This window comes from Halichoeres trimaculatus, unplaced genomic scaffold, assembly GCF_033239565.1.
Source record: "Halichoeres trimaculatus isolate MK-OKI-2021-1 unplaced genomic scaffold, fHalTri1.1 fHalTri1_scaffold_7, whole genome shotgun sequence".
Taxonomy (NCBI): Eukaryota; Metazoa; Chordata; class Actinopteri; order Labriformes; family Labridae; genus Halichoeres; species Halichoeres trimaculatus.
Genome location: NW_027437185.1, coordinates 4,796,499 through 4,814,761, shown reverse-complemented (window position 1 = coordinate 4,814,761; position 18,263 = coordinate 4,796,499).

Sequence of the window (18,263 nt, the reverse complement as noted above, 5' to 3'; positions counted from 1 at the left end):
TCTGTAAAAAACAGATAATTCTACACTCTTTACTGCGTTAAACAAGCCCTGAATGATCGATATTTGTCCAGCATTTAAATCTAAAGAATTCTTTGATAAATTTCCTTCCATCTTCCTGGTGTCATGTTTCAGCTTGAGGCTGCTCTGCACCAATCAGCAACAGTTTGTGTGTTCAGCGCATGTAAAACTGAAAATACTTAACTCTTCTTTGATCCAAGACTTGAATAAAGTGTTTTGTACATAGTTCCTCACAGTTTTTAGCCTTTAGCATAGAAATATAGAACTTCATATTGCAGTGAAAATTGAGTCCACATTAAGTGAAAATGTGACAGAAGCAAAAACCGTCCCAAAAATCAAATCAGCTCATCTTAGGTGCAGGAATGTGTAGATATTGTAAAGATAACACCATAACACTTTTTTCATGTGTTCCTTATGCCTCAGGGTACCTAAAAATGTGTTATATATATTCCCACCTTATTTTTTAATGTCTTTTAATGTCCTGGAATTCAAATTCTTTATTTTGGGACCATAAGCAGATATAAGATTAAAATGCGATTAATTAGATTAATTAATTGCAAATCCTGTAATAAATTAGATTATTTTTTTTAATCACCTGACAGCACTAGTAAAGGAGTTTACTCCTCATGTTCCTCCAGGTTTTCTGACTTTTGATAATAGCTCTGATTTAAAATATGAATCACAGAAAAATAGTTTACCACTTCTGCTAAGGGCATTTTGTGAAACACAGTGTAAGTGAAAAAGGAAGCAAACCAAATCATCTTATTTGCAGCTTTCATCATGGGTTTCTCCTGTCAGTAATAATCCTGGAGAGTTGAAATAAAGCTTCAGACCAAATGTTTTAGGTTCTAAATACATTTAGCCAAGTCCTACAGTGATGTTCAACAACATGATTCCATCATCCTGAAAACCACCGATCAGATTATATGAGGAGAGGGGTCAAAGCATTACCTGTTCAGACAGCAAGTCTGCCACCTGCTGCCAGGTAGCAATACTGTTGCTCTGAGCAGATCCTGATCCTTCTCAGAGCCTGAGTTGGGGAAAGGTGGGTGGGAGGGAGGGGGTGGATCAAACTGTTTCTGTGGCAAGGGGGTGCTGCTGTACTTTCTTAGTTAAAATTTCAGTCAGGACCACGTTGTCAAAAATAAACTTTATTAACTTGCACAATTTTTGTTTGGCAGTATGGTTCTGTTCTGGGACTCGCTGCTCTTCCACGCCCTTGCCTGGAAAGCCTGAGGCAGGAAGAGCACACCTTCCTGCCCATCATAAGCCATCATGAACAGCATAAACAGGGAGCGCAGCAGCAAAATAATTGAATATAAAAAAAAAAAAAAAAAAAGACCACACCAGCAATGCCAGGCTATGTGCACAGAAATGCCAGGAAGCTCTTTAGAGTTGAAATTATCATTGTTGTTATTCATCTATTTACTTATTTACTTGCCTATAAATTTAAATTGGGAGTAAGCATCACATAACCCTTTAGCCTGACAAAAGAGATAGATTCAACAATCGTACCTACAAATGACTATTTATTACATCAAATGAAATTACAATGAAAGGCTCATGGCTTTTTGAGCATCTAAGATGGCTTTATTGCTAGGGTTCAGATAACATTCAAAAGCTAAGGGAGACCATCTACCCATGGCTTTTAGGGTGGGTTAGGGTGCTGTTGCTGCTCCTATGCAGAACGAATGAGGCGTGTAGCGTTCTGGAGGGAGACAGCAGAGTTGGCACAGGAGACAAAGGCGTGAGGTGAACCAAGCCCGTGACAGGGGGGCTCACTTCGTGACAAAAGCAGCTTTAGAGGACTGGCTCGGGCACGGTTCCTCAGATAGCGGACCATGGAAGACAGTGGACAAAAATCAGAGTAAGTTTGTGAAATTATAACTGATGTTCCTCTTCTATCTCTACCAGTTTTGGAATGTTCCAAGCTGTTCCAGGAAAGGTAATGACGGTGGACTATTACATCATTTACCTTGAAGTCTGAAGCGGGATCAAAAGATCATGTTGTAAATTCGCCGCACCTTAAGAACCCATAAAAAGCAGTGAGGAAGGCTGTTTCTAACAGTAGGTCTGTATATGAACCGAAGCACCCCTTCTTAAGTGAGAGATTCATCTATGCAAAAGTGGAGGAGTGAAAGGGAGACAAATGTCATTGCCTCGTGGTTTTTCTCGTTTAAAGCTGTTTACAAGGTTTACAAGAAGCTTAGTGGATGGATTTTCTAGTAAATCAAAGGTAGACGGGTCCAACTTATTAATAAACTCCAAAGAGCTGGTCGTGTTACCACAGGATGAGTGGGAATACTCTGGTGCCTGTCCTCTGCTGCAGCAGTCCTTACATGAATCCACAGAGTGCTGGTGATTGCAGGCAGGTGTGCAGGGAAACAGGTGCAGGTGTGTAGAAGTGAGGGAGGAACTGGGAGTGCAGCCTGCACTGCAGGGGAGTTTAGGGCAAGACCAGGCCCTGGTGAGAGAGATCACCACATTTCATCCAGAGTTACTGTGTTGGGAAGCTTTTCAACTGATTTACAGAGATCAAGAAGCCTGCATATAAATGAACGGCCTTGAGGAATCACACGCATGGTGAAATTGACATGACCCATCTTTGACACCCTGCACCTTGACGGACACTCCTTATAGTCCGGATCAACAGCGCAGAGGTTAATAAATGTATATCATATGATAAAATATATATATATATATATATATATATATATATATATATATATATATATATATATATATATATATATATAAACCAGACCTCTCATCAGTAAATGTTCGAGTCCCTTTCCTCCAATACTCTGTTTTCTATCGGTCAGTTTTCATTAAGGAGTTTCATTAAGATATTTGACTGAAATAAAGCCAGGACCTTTTAGGTTCACCTGCAGATTATCAATGATGCATTTGACACGTGTAAAACCTGCTGCTCTTCAAAGATAATACTCTGATCATTTTGAGATTTAATTAGTAAAGAAATATACATCACTTTTTTCACAGAACATCCCCACTCTACCGGAGAAAATCCCCTCTCATGGTGATTTGGATGGATCATGATTGGGGGAGATGGGACGGCAATTGGAGATCGAACAGAGTGGTGCGCTGTGTGGACAGACATGACTGAGAAGTTGTTTGACTTTTACCTGGAGGAAAGCTGAGTCCTGTATTTCTCTGTATTCCCTCTATTCCACCAACTGAACCCTCTGTTCAGCATAAATCTATCCGCTGACGAAACAGAGCAACGTAACAAACCAGCATCGAGGTGCGCTCTGACAAGCAGGGGCGGACCAGACATTTTAGACTGGGGTGCCCCGACCAGGGCACTGACTTATGCAGGGAGGCATGAAATTTGTGAGCCCCCACTAGAATAAATAGCATTTATTTTTGCTATTTGTTTGTATTTAAATTAAATATTAACAGGCTACAGCTTTCGACACACACACAAAAAAAAAAAATTAGACATAACAAGGTGGGTTTTTTTTAACAGTTTAGGAATCGGCGAGTCATTTATCAATGGAGTATCTGGAGTGTGACTTCTACCTGCCAGACGGGAGCTACGACAAAGAGAAGGAGTCCTTTTGTTGTTGATGGTTTTCCCGAGTTCGGAAATTTGGCAAGGCTCCACTGTGACACCATCGAAATGCCAGGGGTCTTCATCCTGGGCGAGGGGCATTGATATCAGGAGCAGCAAGGTAAGTGTGAGTAGGAGCAATCCTCTCTTCATACGGGAGCTTGTCTTGCAAAGTGCCAGCAGAGAAGGCAGGACGTAGGTTGGGCTAGAGCAGTTTTAACACCCCACTCTGAAAGCAGTTTTCCGATAGGAGGTGGACACGGGAGTCAGACGAGCAATCAGCTGATCTGCACCAATGATGACAGCTAAGCTGTTAGAGCTTGCACTGAAAAAAGGAACTTTGGTGTTTGTTCAATCAGCATAAATAAAACATGTAGCTTCTACTAGATTATTTCATGTTCAGTGGTTAAACATGATTAAAACATGTTGTTTCAGCATGATGTGCAAAATTGTTAAAACAACAAGATCACTTTATGTTAACTCAACCTAATTGGTTTAGGTACACTGTAAAAAATTTCACCGTAAAATTACAGTAAGTCACTGGTTAATAATTGCATTACTTTCACAGCAAGTTGCTGCAAATATTTTCACAGCAATTTACCGTAAGTAATACACAGTAGTTCAATGTAATTGTTTCACATTAGTTTACATTAAAACAACAACACTTTACTGTTAATTCACGGTTGCCAGGCCCAAGGAATTACCGTAAAACAGGACAAGCAGCCTATGCTGTGGAGCACAACCAGGCAGCCAGGCAGCCAATGTCACTGGGCACAGCCAAGCAGTCTATGCTGTTGAGCACACACAGCCAGCCAGTGCAGTGGCCCATAGACAGCTAGCAAGTCCATGCCATGGAGCACAGAAACACTGGCCCTGTGTGGTATCTTAATGTGCATCAGGGTCTCATACCTACAGTGTTACCTCCTCACCCATGGTTTTCCTTTTGGGTTTTGCAGATTATTGAGTTGAAACAACTGAAAAGTTTAAGTTGGACTGATGCAAAATGTTGATTTGAGAAGAATTAAAATATTTAGTTTATTTGACTTATTAAGTTGTGTTAAATGAACTAGTTAATTTCATTTCAAAGAACTTAATTTATTTAGGTGTGACCAATTGAAGCAATTCATTTAAGTTGGTTTAACTACTTCTTTTTATTAGTTGTACTAACGCAGAATTTCAAGTTGACATGATCCACAAAAATACATTGGAAACCTTTATCTAAAAATTTTGAGTTGGATTGATAAAAAAAATTACATCACCTCAACTGACTAGAGATTCCCTTTTCACAGTGTAAGTTGACATACAGTCTTTGTTTCTAACGTGATCTAAAAAAGATTTTGTACTCCTATTATTGACAAAGGAACAGTTTACATCTGTGCTGGGAGCTGGCCCACACGGTGACGCGCTTCATGGCCTCTGATGCGCGCCCCGATGGTCAGTCTGTTCTCCTGGTTGCTGAGGTAACAGATGCTCCGACCGTCTCCGCTACAGGGTCTCTCCAGCACACTTTTTCCGCGCTGGCATGGATCATCCAGACCAAGCAGTCGCTGCGCCTCGGCCGCAATAAAAAAGCGTCAGAAAAGCAAATAAAAAAGCGTCAGAGAAAAGAGGAATTAATATGATGAACTTCACACCAGTTCAAAATGACAATATGTAGATAAAGTAAAGGTGGAAAACAAGGGTACAATAACTTGACAGAATATGTTAAACTTACTTTGGTGGCATCAACCTTGAAAATGTTGAAAATCTGCTGCACGTCCCACAATTCAGTTCATGGAAATTGCTGTGTTTTTGCAGTGGATAGTCTTAATACAGCATTTCATGGTGAAATAATGCAATAAAATGCTGTAAAATCCTGGTAATGATTGAAACGGCAAATATCACAGCAGTTGACTGTAGTAATACTGTTTTTATTGTAAATTTTAAAATTACAGTCTTATATTGTAATTATTACAGTTAAGTCCTGTAAAGTTGTAATACAGCAATTTACTGTGAGAAAATACAGTGAAATATTGTGAAATCCTGGTAATTTTTTACAGTGTAGGAATCCCATCTGCAACACCTCTCCAGAGCAGGAGGTGGCAGTAATGTGCAATAGGCCCTATTCATCAGAGAGCAGAGCCAGAGGATAACCTGCACTGTAAAAATCTATCAATCAGTTGAAGTGATGTAATTTTTTTAATCAATCCATCTCAATATTTAAGTTAAGGTTTCCAATGTATTTTTGTGGATCATATCAATTTGAAATTCTGTGTTGATACAACTAATAAAAGAAGTAGTTGGACCAACTTAAATGAATTGCTTCAATTGGTCACACCTAAATAAATTAAGTTCTTTGAAATGAAATTAACAAGTTTCATCAACCCAACTTAATAGGTCAAATAAATTAAATATTTTAATTCTTCTCAAATCAATATTTTGCATCAATCCAACTCAAAGTTTTAAGTTGTTTCAACTCAATAATCTGCAAAACCTAAAAAGAAAAACCGTGGGTGAGGAGGGAACACTGTGGATATGAGACTCTGATGAACGTTAAGCTACCACGCAGGGACAGTGTGTCTGTGCTTAATGGCATGGACCAGCTGCCTGTCTGTGGGACAGTGTGTTAGCTGGCTGTCTGTGCTCCACAGCATAGGCTGCTTGGCTGTGCCCCATGGCATTGGCTACTTGGCTCTGCCCCACGGCATAGGCTGCTTGTCCTGGCTGCCTGGCCGTCTGTGCTCCATGACAGTGAGGGCTCCAATTAAAATACTCTCAGTAATGGTAATGTGTCTTTTAACTGAAGACAAAACCCAGTTTGTAATTTCTGATCTTTTAGCCCATCAACACATCTCATTTATTGACATGTAAAATATTAAACATGCTAAAAAATACACAGTCCATGCCACAGGGCACAGACAGCATGTCCATGCAATGTGAAGCACAGAAAGCTTGTGCCCTTGGCAGGTTAACATCTTAATGTACAGCGGGTTTTTATATCCACTGCACTCCCTCCTCACTCATGGTTTATTGCAAAAGGTTTATTGCAGTCAAGGCAACACAATACAATTTAGTTTGATGAACATGGGTTTAGTTGTGAACTCTTAGAAAATATGAGTAAAATCTACTATGTGTATTTGAGTTACAACAACAAACGTTTTTAATTTGAAATAACTTCAATATAACATGTACATTAGGATTAAATAAATTATCTAGATCTAGATAAAGATATTGCGTGCAACTGCTAAAATTAATAAAATTGGGTTAATTCAACAAAACATTTTTTTCAGTGTGACTTCGTGGCCTGCCTGAACTACCACTATGCTTGATATTGTTGTGCTTGAGTTCTTGTATGAGTTGACTCCTTCGTCAGGATGTGCGTGGGTGGGAAATACTGCACACAACAAGGAAGGTCCGCTCATTAACTTTACTGAACGCCGCTTGGTAAGTACAGAGCATATAGTCATGTACATGAATCTGTATGAGTGGTTTAATGCCGGCTTCTGGCCTCTAGCTCAAGCACAGAACAGCAATCTAGCCTGTCCATGCAGTGAGCCACGAGCACCATACAACAACCGGAAAAACAGAGTACAGACATAAGACTCTCTTGCGCGTCCCAATGCGCGCTCCCGTTACTCACACGGACCAATCAACATGCAATTCAACAAACACGTAACATAGCTTATTTAGGGAATAAAGGAGGGTCAAACTCGGCTATTAATAATTGTCTAACAATATTGTGGTTTAACCAAGTACTGTATGGTTTGACACTTTCCAATCTTTTCCCTGAAGGACATGTCCAGAATGTTTGTTCATTTATATTTGCACCATTCTTGGTTAGCCTGAGCTCCTGCCTCAGTGTGCTGTGTCATGGAGGAGATCAGCCTGTTGCTCTGCCCAGGTCTGATGCAGCTCAGGTTGGTCTAATAGCAGCCTTCAGGTGGTCTGTGTTTCTAGAGGCTCTCATCTTTTCTTGACAGGGCCTCATAGGTCTTCTGTTCATTGGGGTTCAGGCGCAAGCTCAGTAACATCATGGACATTTAACCAAGTTTTGGCCCTTTTGGTGCTGTGGGCAGGAGCCAAATGAAACCATCCTCTCCGTAAAGCTCATCAGCAGATGAAGCATGAAGTACTCTAAAATGTCCTAGTAAAAGGTCTGCGTTGACTCTGGACTTCAGGAAACCCAGCAGACCAACAGCAGCTGACGACATGGCCCCCCAAACCATCAGAGACCGTGGAACCTTTACTTCTTTTACTTAAAGAAGACTTTGGAAGAAGTCCAGTTCCTTGTCTTCTTAGCCCAGATCAGAATCTTCTGATGTGGTCCTTACTTCAGGGTGGTCTGACCTGAGGATTGAGACAGCTGTAGTTAGACCCTTTGATCCAGACTCAGTCCACTCCTTGTGAAGTCCTTGAACAGGTTTTTCTTGACAGTCCTCTCTAGGCTGAGGTTCTCCCTGTTCCCTTTTGTCTTTCCCCCTCACTTCAACCTTTCACTCCTCTTCTTGTTAATCTGCCTGGATCCAGGTCTGTGAACAGCTTCTTTTGCAGGAACCCACAGGGTCTGACCCTACCTGTGTGGGGGTCAGTGACTGTCCTCTGGTCAACTGTCAGTCAGCAGTCTTCACCTGGACTGTGTCCCAGACTGAACCAGACTCAGAGACCATTTAAAGGCTCAGGAAACATTTGCAGGTGTTTCCAGTTCATTGTCAGATCAGAGTGTGACACAATGAGCTTCTACATTATTCTGAGTTTGTGTTGACATGACTGCTCTCTAACATATCACTGTGTGGAAGCTGCTGGGTAAAGCTCTTCCATTAAAGAGCTTTTTCTTGGTAAGAGATTTTTCTTGCACATGATGTGCAGAGGAGTAAACCGCTTTGTTTGGAGGAGAAAATTGATTTACCCACAGTGGGCTAATGGTTGAGCTTGATGCTTTTTAGAGGAAGTAAAAAAGCTTTTGCTATCAGATATGGTCTGCCCTCTTCCAGTAGAAGGCAGTGATGTGTGAAGTCAGATTCTTTCAGAGAGTCTGAGGGACAGGGATCCTTACCCACTGGAGACGTTCGACCTGGAGTCAGGATGTTTGCAGGGTTCCTCTTTCTGCTCCTCCTTACAGGTAAGCTGACTCTTCTGTTTGATGCATTCTACTGCTGGAGCTCTACACTTTGATCCCAACTTTTCACAAATATCCATGCAGAGTGGATTTCAATGAAGCAAACTGTTGATGGTGTGTCAGTGAGCAGGATTTCTGTGTCAGGTGGAAGTACCTCTAATCATACGCAGCCTCTTGATGCTGAAGGCCTCTACAACCAGAGCCACTTGGAGGGTATGTAGAAAATGATTTTGTCTTTCAGTGGGATGCCAACAGCTGTAGGAGAATTTGAAGCCCAACTTCAGAATGCAGTTGTTTTAAAGGGCGTATTGACACCTGGGTCATGTTGGGCAGGAACCCCGGTTCCTTTGGACATATGCTTACACATTAATTGCGTTCGGATGCAGGACAAAACAACCGGGTCGAAATCGCCAAAAATAGGTGGTCTTCCATTCAAACCCTGTAGCAGTACCTTTGCAGTAACACAAACGCCCCAGCAACTAGCACAACTGACTCCCAACTGTGGCTCACACTGTAGAAATAGGGGCAGGGATGAGCCCGGTTGACAACTGTAGTCAAAACAGTAGAAGAAGAAGGAGTAGAAGAATCAACCACAGCAGTGGAAAAAAAGAAGTCTAAAGAACTAAAGAAAATGAGTTGTGGGCTCACGTGGAGCAGTGAAGAAACAAAGTTTCATGAAAGTGCCTTCATGCGGTCGGTGCTCTTAAAAACTACATATGTTGATCATATAGTGCACACTGGTACACGAGCCATAAACGCTTCAACGCTGGGGAAACTCCCCACCTTCCGGGTATGATATCTGACCAATGAGAGAAAAAATCAATTGCATGTGACGTGTTTACAACTTTGGACCACAACAGACTTTTGCCTCGTGAACACAAACGAACCAAGTGACAACCGCTACAGTTGTATCGTTTTCGCCCCTGAATCGGAACAAAGTAAATGAGCCACAGGTGTGAATACACCCTAAGACTCATTTAAAGTCATGCTGCATTTCTGAAAAGGTCTGTTTCTAATGATTTGAGTTTCTCTGTGAATATTTTCTGTTTTTAAGGACTTCTTTGACAGTTTTGTGTTAAAGGTAGATCCAAGGATGTCACCTGGAGCTAAATATTGAACAATGTGTGAATGAGGAAGATTTGTCTTGGTTGACATCAGGACAGGAAATCTTATCTCCCTTAGTATTAAATTTGATACTGCCCTGGTGTTTATACGGGAACCTCTGAAAAAGTGTTCAATAAACACTTTCCAAAGTGTTAAAACAACACTACTCTGGTGTTTATATGGGAACCACTGAAAAAGTGTTAAATTAAAACCTTTCAAAGTGTTAAAAGTTTAATGCTACAACAGTGTCACCCAGTCAACCCTAACAATGTAAAACATTAACTCCACAAAGGTGTTATATGTAGTGATGGTCCGCTGATACCCGAGGCTCCAACACATGCGCCGTAGCTCATGAAGCAAACGTATCGAAGCACTGTGCCGGAGCGTGTATCGGTCACGTGACGAGTGACGTCCGAAACAGTTGAGTGACGTATGAAACAGTTGAGTGTATCGAACCACTGCTGTGGCTCGGACATCAAACAAAGCACCTGATTGGCAGAGGTTTGGTTTGACAGTTACATTCAGTACTGAAGATCATGAGTATGAGAATTACATATCACACAGAATCATATCACATAAAGGTGCTTAGTAGTGACCTGTTACTATAATGGACTCGTAACTGGCATTTGTGAGTTCAATTCCTGTCCAAACATGCCAATGATAATATATTTCAATTAAAAATATTAGACATCTGGCGTCAAAATCATCATCAAAATCTTTTAAGCACTGTGATATTTAAATTTGTTTTAGGGTGTAATATGACTACTGTCAGGCTTAAGTATGGAGCTACTGTGAACTTCAATTAGACGTCACAAATACATTGTCTTTATTTTTATTTTTCAAAATGTATTTTATTGTGTGAGTGAGCGTGAAACCATTCATCCATGCAGTGTACGCGAACAAAAACGCATTAACGGCTCAAATCCCAAATGACTCATGAAACAATGACTTTATCATCATTTCAATTGCACTTCATTTTATTGACCACTAGATGACCTACTCGAGCATTGTATCATTGAAGCCTCGAGCAATGAAGCATTTTTTCGAATCAGGTGTCGGAGCCTCAACAAAGCCTCGAACGCCCATCACTAGTTATATGGACACTCAGTTGGTGTACATCGTTCTTTCATCAGTAACTCTATAGGAGTAAGAAAATTACTTCTGACCAGTGTTCAGTTAACGCTTGTTGGTGTGCTCTAATTTCAGCTGGAATTGTGTTAAAGAGTTAATTAAAGTTAGAGTTTAAGTGTGCAGTTCTGAGTGTGAACACATCCATCTGTGATTGACACCCTAAAACAGACTGAAGTGAGAACAAAAACATTTATTTTTTTCTCTTATAAATTTCATTAGATGAAATGTCAAGAAACAGACCCCTTCATCAAAACACTCCTGAAAGGTAGGCCATAAACGCTGTTCCCACCTCACTCATGGTTTCAATGATTGTTTTTACAGTAAAGCGTTTTTTGATCTGCATTGTTGACCCAAAATTGTTTGCAAGCAAATCTTTTAAGTGAGGTTTATTTTTTTATTTTTTATTTTTACGTTTTGTTGGATTACTCTGACTGTTTGAAGTGCATTTTACCGTTAGACATTAATTTATGTTGTGATGCCGTTTTGTAACCGTGCGTGAGGAGGTTACAGTGGATATGAGACCCTGCTATAAACTGAGTGGCTGCACAGGGGCACAGACTGTCAGGTAGTCTGTGGAGACTGTCCAGTGGACTGACTGTCTGTGCCCTGCACATTGCACAGACCAGATGACTGTGCTACATGACATGGACTGGCTGTCTGTGCTCTGTTTGTCATTGTGGAGCCTTTTCAGTGAACTTTGAATTAACATGATGGAGTGTAATGTTTGGTGCATGCTGAGGCACAGCAGAAACCCATCTAGTGTTGAGCACAGGCACTACATGGCGTGAAGCACACAAACAACCTATCCATGCCATGCAGGGCATGGAGCAGCCTTGCCATGCCTTGCAGCATACAGCCAGCCAGCCCATGCCATGTAACACACAGACAGCTTGTCCATGATGCAAAAAGCAAAGTCAGCCAGTCTGTGCCATGCAGCACAGACAAGCAGTCTGATGCATTGGGCACAATTTGTCTGTGCTTTCATGTACAGTAAGGTCTTATATCCACTGTGTTTCCTCCTTGCTCGCAGTTACAAAAAAGCAAAAATGAATTTGCTAAAACCATTGTCTTAAAATGTAAAGGAGCATTTTTTTTTAAGTCTTGTTGCAGAGAACATTTAATTGAAAAGTCTGAAAATTTAGCTTAGCTTGTTTTTGAGTTGGATTTATACAAGGTTATGATTTGAAATGAATACAAATACTGAGCACATGAGACTTAAATCAATGATGTTAGCCCAACATAAACAGTTAAAAAAATGTGTTACCAGTTGAAACAGTTTTATAGAGTTGGACCAACAGTTTGTTTTTACAGAGCAGCTTAGTTTAAGTCACTTCTTTTAGCATTTAAGTTGAACCTACTTAAACCTTTTATTTAGCTCATCATGACTCAGATAATTTTGTTGAAATCATTTGCCTCAATTTTAAAACAGTGCAGTTCTTTCCAAAATCTTCAGTTTCATTTTGATTGAATCAAAAAATATGAACTGCCCACTCGTAACTTTTATTGAAACTCCGCTGAGAAGTTTTGATAACCAAAAACTTCTGGGTTAACAGTTCGGATCAAAGGCTAGGTTATTGTAAAAATACATAACTATTGCAACCATGAGTGAGGAGTGTTTAAAGTAACACTGTGTGGTGTTATTTTTCATCAACACTGTAAAGTAACTCTCACAGTAGCATGATTTAACACCAGCATAGAGTTAAATATCCCAAAACAACACCAATAATTTGACAATAATGGTTTAACGCTGGAATTTTTACACTGGGGGATTTGCTGTAGGATCTGTGGTACATGCATGATGATAGTGTGCAGCAGATGATCTGATGAACTTTCAGGGATTGAATACAGAAACATGAAAATAATTAAATAATAAAACCCAAGCATGCTTTCTGTGTCAGGTGGAAGCAGCTCCAATCACACACAGCCTACTGATGCTGGAGGCCTCCGCAACCAGAGCCACTTGGAGGGTAGGAGCAGAAAGCCTTTTACTAAGCTGAAGCAGACCAGAGTCTGGGCCCTGTCAGACTGGGTCCAGTTTATTTCTGGGTGCTGGTTTTATGGTTAAAACAGGAAGTTATTGTACTGATGAACTTTCAGTGATTAACTACATAAATATTGAAATAATGACAGAATACAAACCTGTGGACTCTTTTGTGTCAGGTGGAAGTACTGACAGTTACACAAAGCCTTTTGACAATCAGTACACCTGGAAAGGTAAATACCTTTGATTGTTTGTCACATTGTTATTAATTTGTTATTGTTTAAATTGCAGATTGTGTTTTTTTTTTGTATGTAATCTTGTACACATTATATGTTTTTGGCTCAGAGCTGAATGAAGGACCACATGATATTCAGTCTTTTTTATTTTTACATTAATGCCAAAAGCTGCTCTCCTTGTCAATATTCCTCTTGACTTGGGGAAGGGTTTTGTTCACACACTCTGCCATGCTGAGCTGGAAAAGAGTTCAGTGTATGGTTGTTGACTCCTCTCAGTCTGCTCCTCTAATTGGCTCCTGCAGATATTGTGTCAGAGGCAGTCCAACCAGCAATTGTAAATATCCAATTCCAGTCCTGGAGCAGCTCAACGGTTGTACTGATACCACACACTTAGACAGCACTACACATAATATCATCCCAGGACTATCTATTTACCAAACAGTTTTGTCCAGCAGGACAGGAGTGAATCATGAAAAATCGTCCATCTTTTGCCCTAGTGCTTTGAATTGAACTGAATTGAATTGAAAGCTTATCAGCGCAGCATCCATTTTTGCAAAGCTGGTCTGGGTCCCTCAGCCAGGTGGTGGCGCTGGTCATTTTTATACTTGTGAATAAATGTACGTTGATTGTAACAAACTCAGTGGTTTCCTGCAGCTCTGCATGCAGACTCTGTCACAAGCAGAGCTGACATACAGATGGGCGTGTTTCTCAGGCTCATGTTGATCTGAAGCAGAGATGTGTGTGTTTATACTGCTCAGGGTAAAACCAGTTCACAGAAACATGAAGTGACTGGTCACTAGTCTATAGTCAGATGTAATGAATGCTTCCTTTACAGGAAAATCACTGCTTTAACAAAAATGTCTTGTCCTCTCTGTAGGTGACTTGCCCGCTCATTGTACTTACCCTAGCATGATAGACCACTTTAATTTATCGGACAAAGTCAAGTTTTACCAGGCTCGGCCTTCCAAGAACTACATGAGGCCCACAAACGTGACACTGTATATATATCTTTACAGTATTTTAGAGGTGGTAAGTGATTTTAACCTTTACTTACTGTTTTTCTTTTCTTCTGTCGTAGTCATATCACTGCTTTATGAATTTCTGTCTGTGGAAGTAAATCTAAAACTCACTCTGTATTTATGTATCAATGGAAAATATAAACCATCCGTATATAAGGGATGGAACTCACCAGTTGCCCCACAATACAATTCTATAACAATACTTCAGTCACAATTCAGTATTATCATGATTTTGAAATATAGAATACAATAGAATCAATTAGAATAGAATAGAATAGAATAGAATAGAATAGAATAGAATAGAATATAACTTCATTGTCATTGTAACAAGTACAATGAAATTGAAGTCACAGCAGCAATCAAGAAAACAAAAGTATGAAAGTGTCTAGAAAGTGTAAAAAGGTCCATAAGAAAATAGATGCTGACAGCTTGTCCATCATTGTCCAGTTCAGCCAGCCTCCACCATGTTGCCTGCATTAATTTGCCGCTGATGGTTTACTCACCATTGTGCATGGAAAAAAAATGTCCCACCCTGCCTCTGATTGGCTAAATTTCCTTAGTTACCTTGGATACATCCATACGCACCCAATTGCGTGATAACAGACTTGCTGGCGACGCTGTTTTCAAGCGGGTATTCCAATTCCATGGGAGGCTGGCTCTCTGAAGCCTTCAAAAGCTTCTTCATTGTCCACAAATCGTTGTCCACATCTCTCAATTTCACTGCCTTTGTTAAAGTTGGTTGTTACTCCGCTCCTCCAGTGCTGCTCTCCGCCTCTGTCATTAATTACTCTCTTCACAAAGCACATTATTCTGACAAATCAGATGGAAAGTTCCATACTGTATGATCGTTCTGTCAGTCACCCTCATCATAAACCAATGTGCACCAAGCCACGGTTTGACATAGCTTGATCAAGTGAAATCGTTGGTCAATGGAGGGCGGCCAGACCGACCTATAGGATTTCAGGCAGGTTTGTCTGCGCCGGATTTCCGGCACTGTGCCGAAGGCCTTCAAGCCCTGGTTACAGGTCCCAGACTTGGGTCCCATAAACAGATATGGTTCCTGTGTAAACAGGAGGAAAGGTGAGGCAGGCAACGGTGCTTCTGTTAAATTCAGCTTCACCCCGTAGACTTTATTTTTACATATAAAAATCATAATGGTTTCTCAGTTCTTTCTGCTTCAGCTAATCAAAATCTACAAAATAACATCATAATCAAAACAAAACACGTAGACTAAAAGTCAAAATGCTTCAGACTTTAAAATAAAACAGAAGTTCTCTCTCCTTCTGTTCAAACCAGTAATAAACAGAAAATCTTAACGAACTTATTCATACTCCAAACAAATGTTACTAGCATGCTGCTATTAAGATACTGAAGTATCAGAGCTGCAGACTGAAATCTGACATCTATTAAGACTCATAACACTCAAAACACACTCTTATCACTGTGATAGTGAAGACAGCAGTCTTTAGAACAAAACATTACATCCTATATAATACATATATACCGAGGGGAATGTTCTGGAGCCAAACCAAACACTAATCTTTGTGATTGTCGGGTACACTGAAAAAAATGTTTTGTTGAATTAACCCAATTTTATTAATTTTAGCAGTTGCACGCAATATCTTTATCTAGATCTAGATAATTTATTTAATCCTAATGTACATGTTATATTGAAGTTATTTCAAATTAAAAACGTTTGTTGTTGTAACTCAAATACACATAGTAGATTTTACTCGAATTTTCTAAGAGTTCACAACTAAACCCATGTTCATCGAACTAAATTGTATTGTGTTGCCTTGACTGCAATAAACCTTTTGCAATAAACCATGAGTGAGGAGGGAGTGCAGTGGATATTAGACCCGGCTGTACATTAAGATGAAAACCTGCCAAGGGCATAAGCTTTCTGTGCTTCACATTGCATAGACTTGCTGTCTGTGCCCTGTGGCATGGACCGTGTACTTTTTAGCATGTTTAATATTTTATATATTAATAAATGAGATGTGTTGATGGCTAAAATTATGATCAGAAATGACAAACTGGCTTTTGTCTTCAGTTATATTCAAATTACCATTACTGAGAGTATTTTAATTAGAGCCCTCACTGTCATGGAGCACAGATGGCCAGGCCAAGCAGCCTATGCTGTGTAGCACAGACAGACAGCCAGCCAGCTAGCACACTCTCCCACAGACAGGCAGCTGGTCCATGCCATGGAGCACAGACACACTGTCCCTGCGTGGTATCTTAATGTGCATCAGAGTCTCATATCCACAGTGTTCCCTCCTCACCCACGGTTTTTCCTTTTAGGTTTTGCAGATTATTGAGTTGAAACAACTTAAAACTTTGAGCTGGATCGATGCAAAATATTGATTTGAGAAGAATGAAAATATTTAATTTATTTGACCGATCAAGTTGGGTTGATAAAACTTGTTAATTTTATTTCAAAGAACTTAATTTATTTAGGTGTGACCAATTGAAGCAATTCATTTAAGTTGGTCCAACTACTTCTTTTATTAGTTGTATCAACGCAGAATTTCAAATTGATATGATCCACAAAAATACATTGGAAACCTTAACTTAAATATTGAGATGGATTCATTAAAAAAATTACATCACTTCAACTTATTGACAGATTTTTACAGTGCAGGTTATCCTCTGGCTCTGCTCTCTGATGAATAGGTCCTATTGCACATTACTGCCACCTCCTGCTCTGGAGAGGTGTTGCAGATGGGATTCCTACACTGTAAAAAATTTCACCGTAAAATTACAGTAAGTTACTGGTTAATAATTGCATTACTTTCACAGCAAGTTGCTGCAAATATTTTCACAGCAATTTACCGTAAGTAGTACACAGTAGTTTACTGTAATTGTTTCACATTAGTTTACATTAAAACAACAACACTTTACTGTTAATTCATGGTTGCCAGGCCCAAGGAATTACCGTAAAACAGGACAAGCAGCCTATGCTGTGGAGCACAACCAGGCAGCCAGGCAGTCAAGACAAGCAGTCTATGCTGTTGAGCACACACAGTCAGCCAGCGCAGTGGCCCATAGACAGCTAGCTGGTCCATGCCATGGAGCACAGACACACTGGCCCTGTGTGGTATCTTAATGTGCATCAGGGTCTCATACCCACAGTGTTACCTCCTCACCCATGGTTTTCCTTTCGGGTTTTGCAGATTATTGAGTTGAAACAACTTAAAACTTTGAGCTGGATCGATGCAAAATATTGATTTGAGAAGAATGAAAATATTTAATTTATTTGACCGATCAAGTTGGGTTGATAAAACTTGTTAATTTTATTTCAAAGAACTTAATTTATTTAGGTGTGACCAATTGAAGCAATTAATTTAAGTTGGTCCAACTACTTCTTTTTATTAGTTGTACTAACGCAGAATTTCAAATTGACATGATCCACAAAAATACATTGGAAACCTTAATCTAAAAATTTTGAGTTGGATTGATTAAAAAAATTACATCACCTCAAATGACTAGAGATTCCCTTTTTACAGTGTAAGCTGACATACAGTCTTTGTTTCTAACGTGAACTAAAAAAGATTTTGTCCTCCTATTATTGACAAAGGAACAGTTTACATCTGTGCTGGGAGCTGGCCCACACGGTGACGCACTTCATGGCCTCTGATGCGCGCCCCGATGGTCAGTCTGTTCTCCCGGTTGCTGAGGTAACAGAGGCTCCGACTGTCTCCGCTACTGGGTCTTTCCAGCACACTTTTTCCGCGCTGGCATGGATCATCCAGACCTAGCAGTCGCTGCGCCTCGGCCGCAATAAAAAAGCGTCAGAAAAGCAAATAAAAAAGCATCAGAGAAAAGAGGAATTAATATGGTGAACTTCACACTAGTTCAAAATGACAATATGTAGATAAAGTAAAGGTGGAAAACAAGGGTACAATAACTTGACAGAATATGTTAAACTTACTTTGGTGGCATCAACCTTGAAAATGTTGAAAATCTACTGCACATCCCACAATTCAGTTCATGGAATTTGCTGTGTTTTTGCAGTGGATAGTCTTAATACAGCATTTCATGGTGAAATAATGCAATAAAATGCTGTAAAATCCTGGTAATAATTGAAACGGCAAATATCACAGCA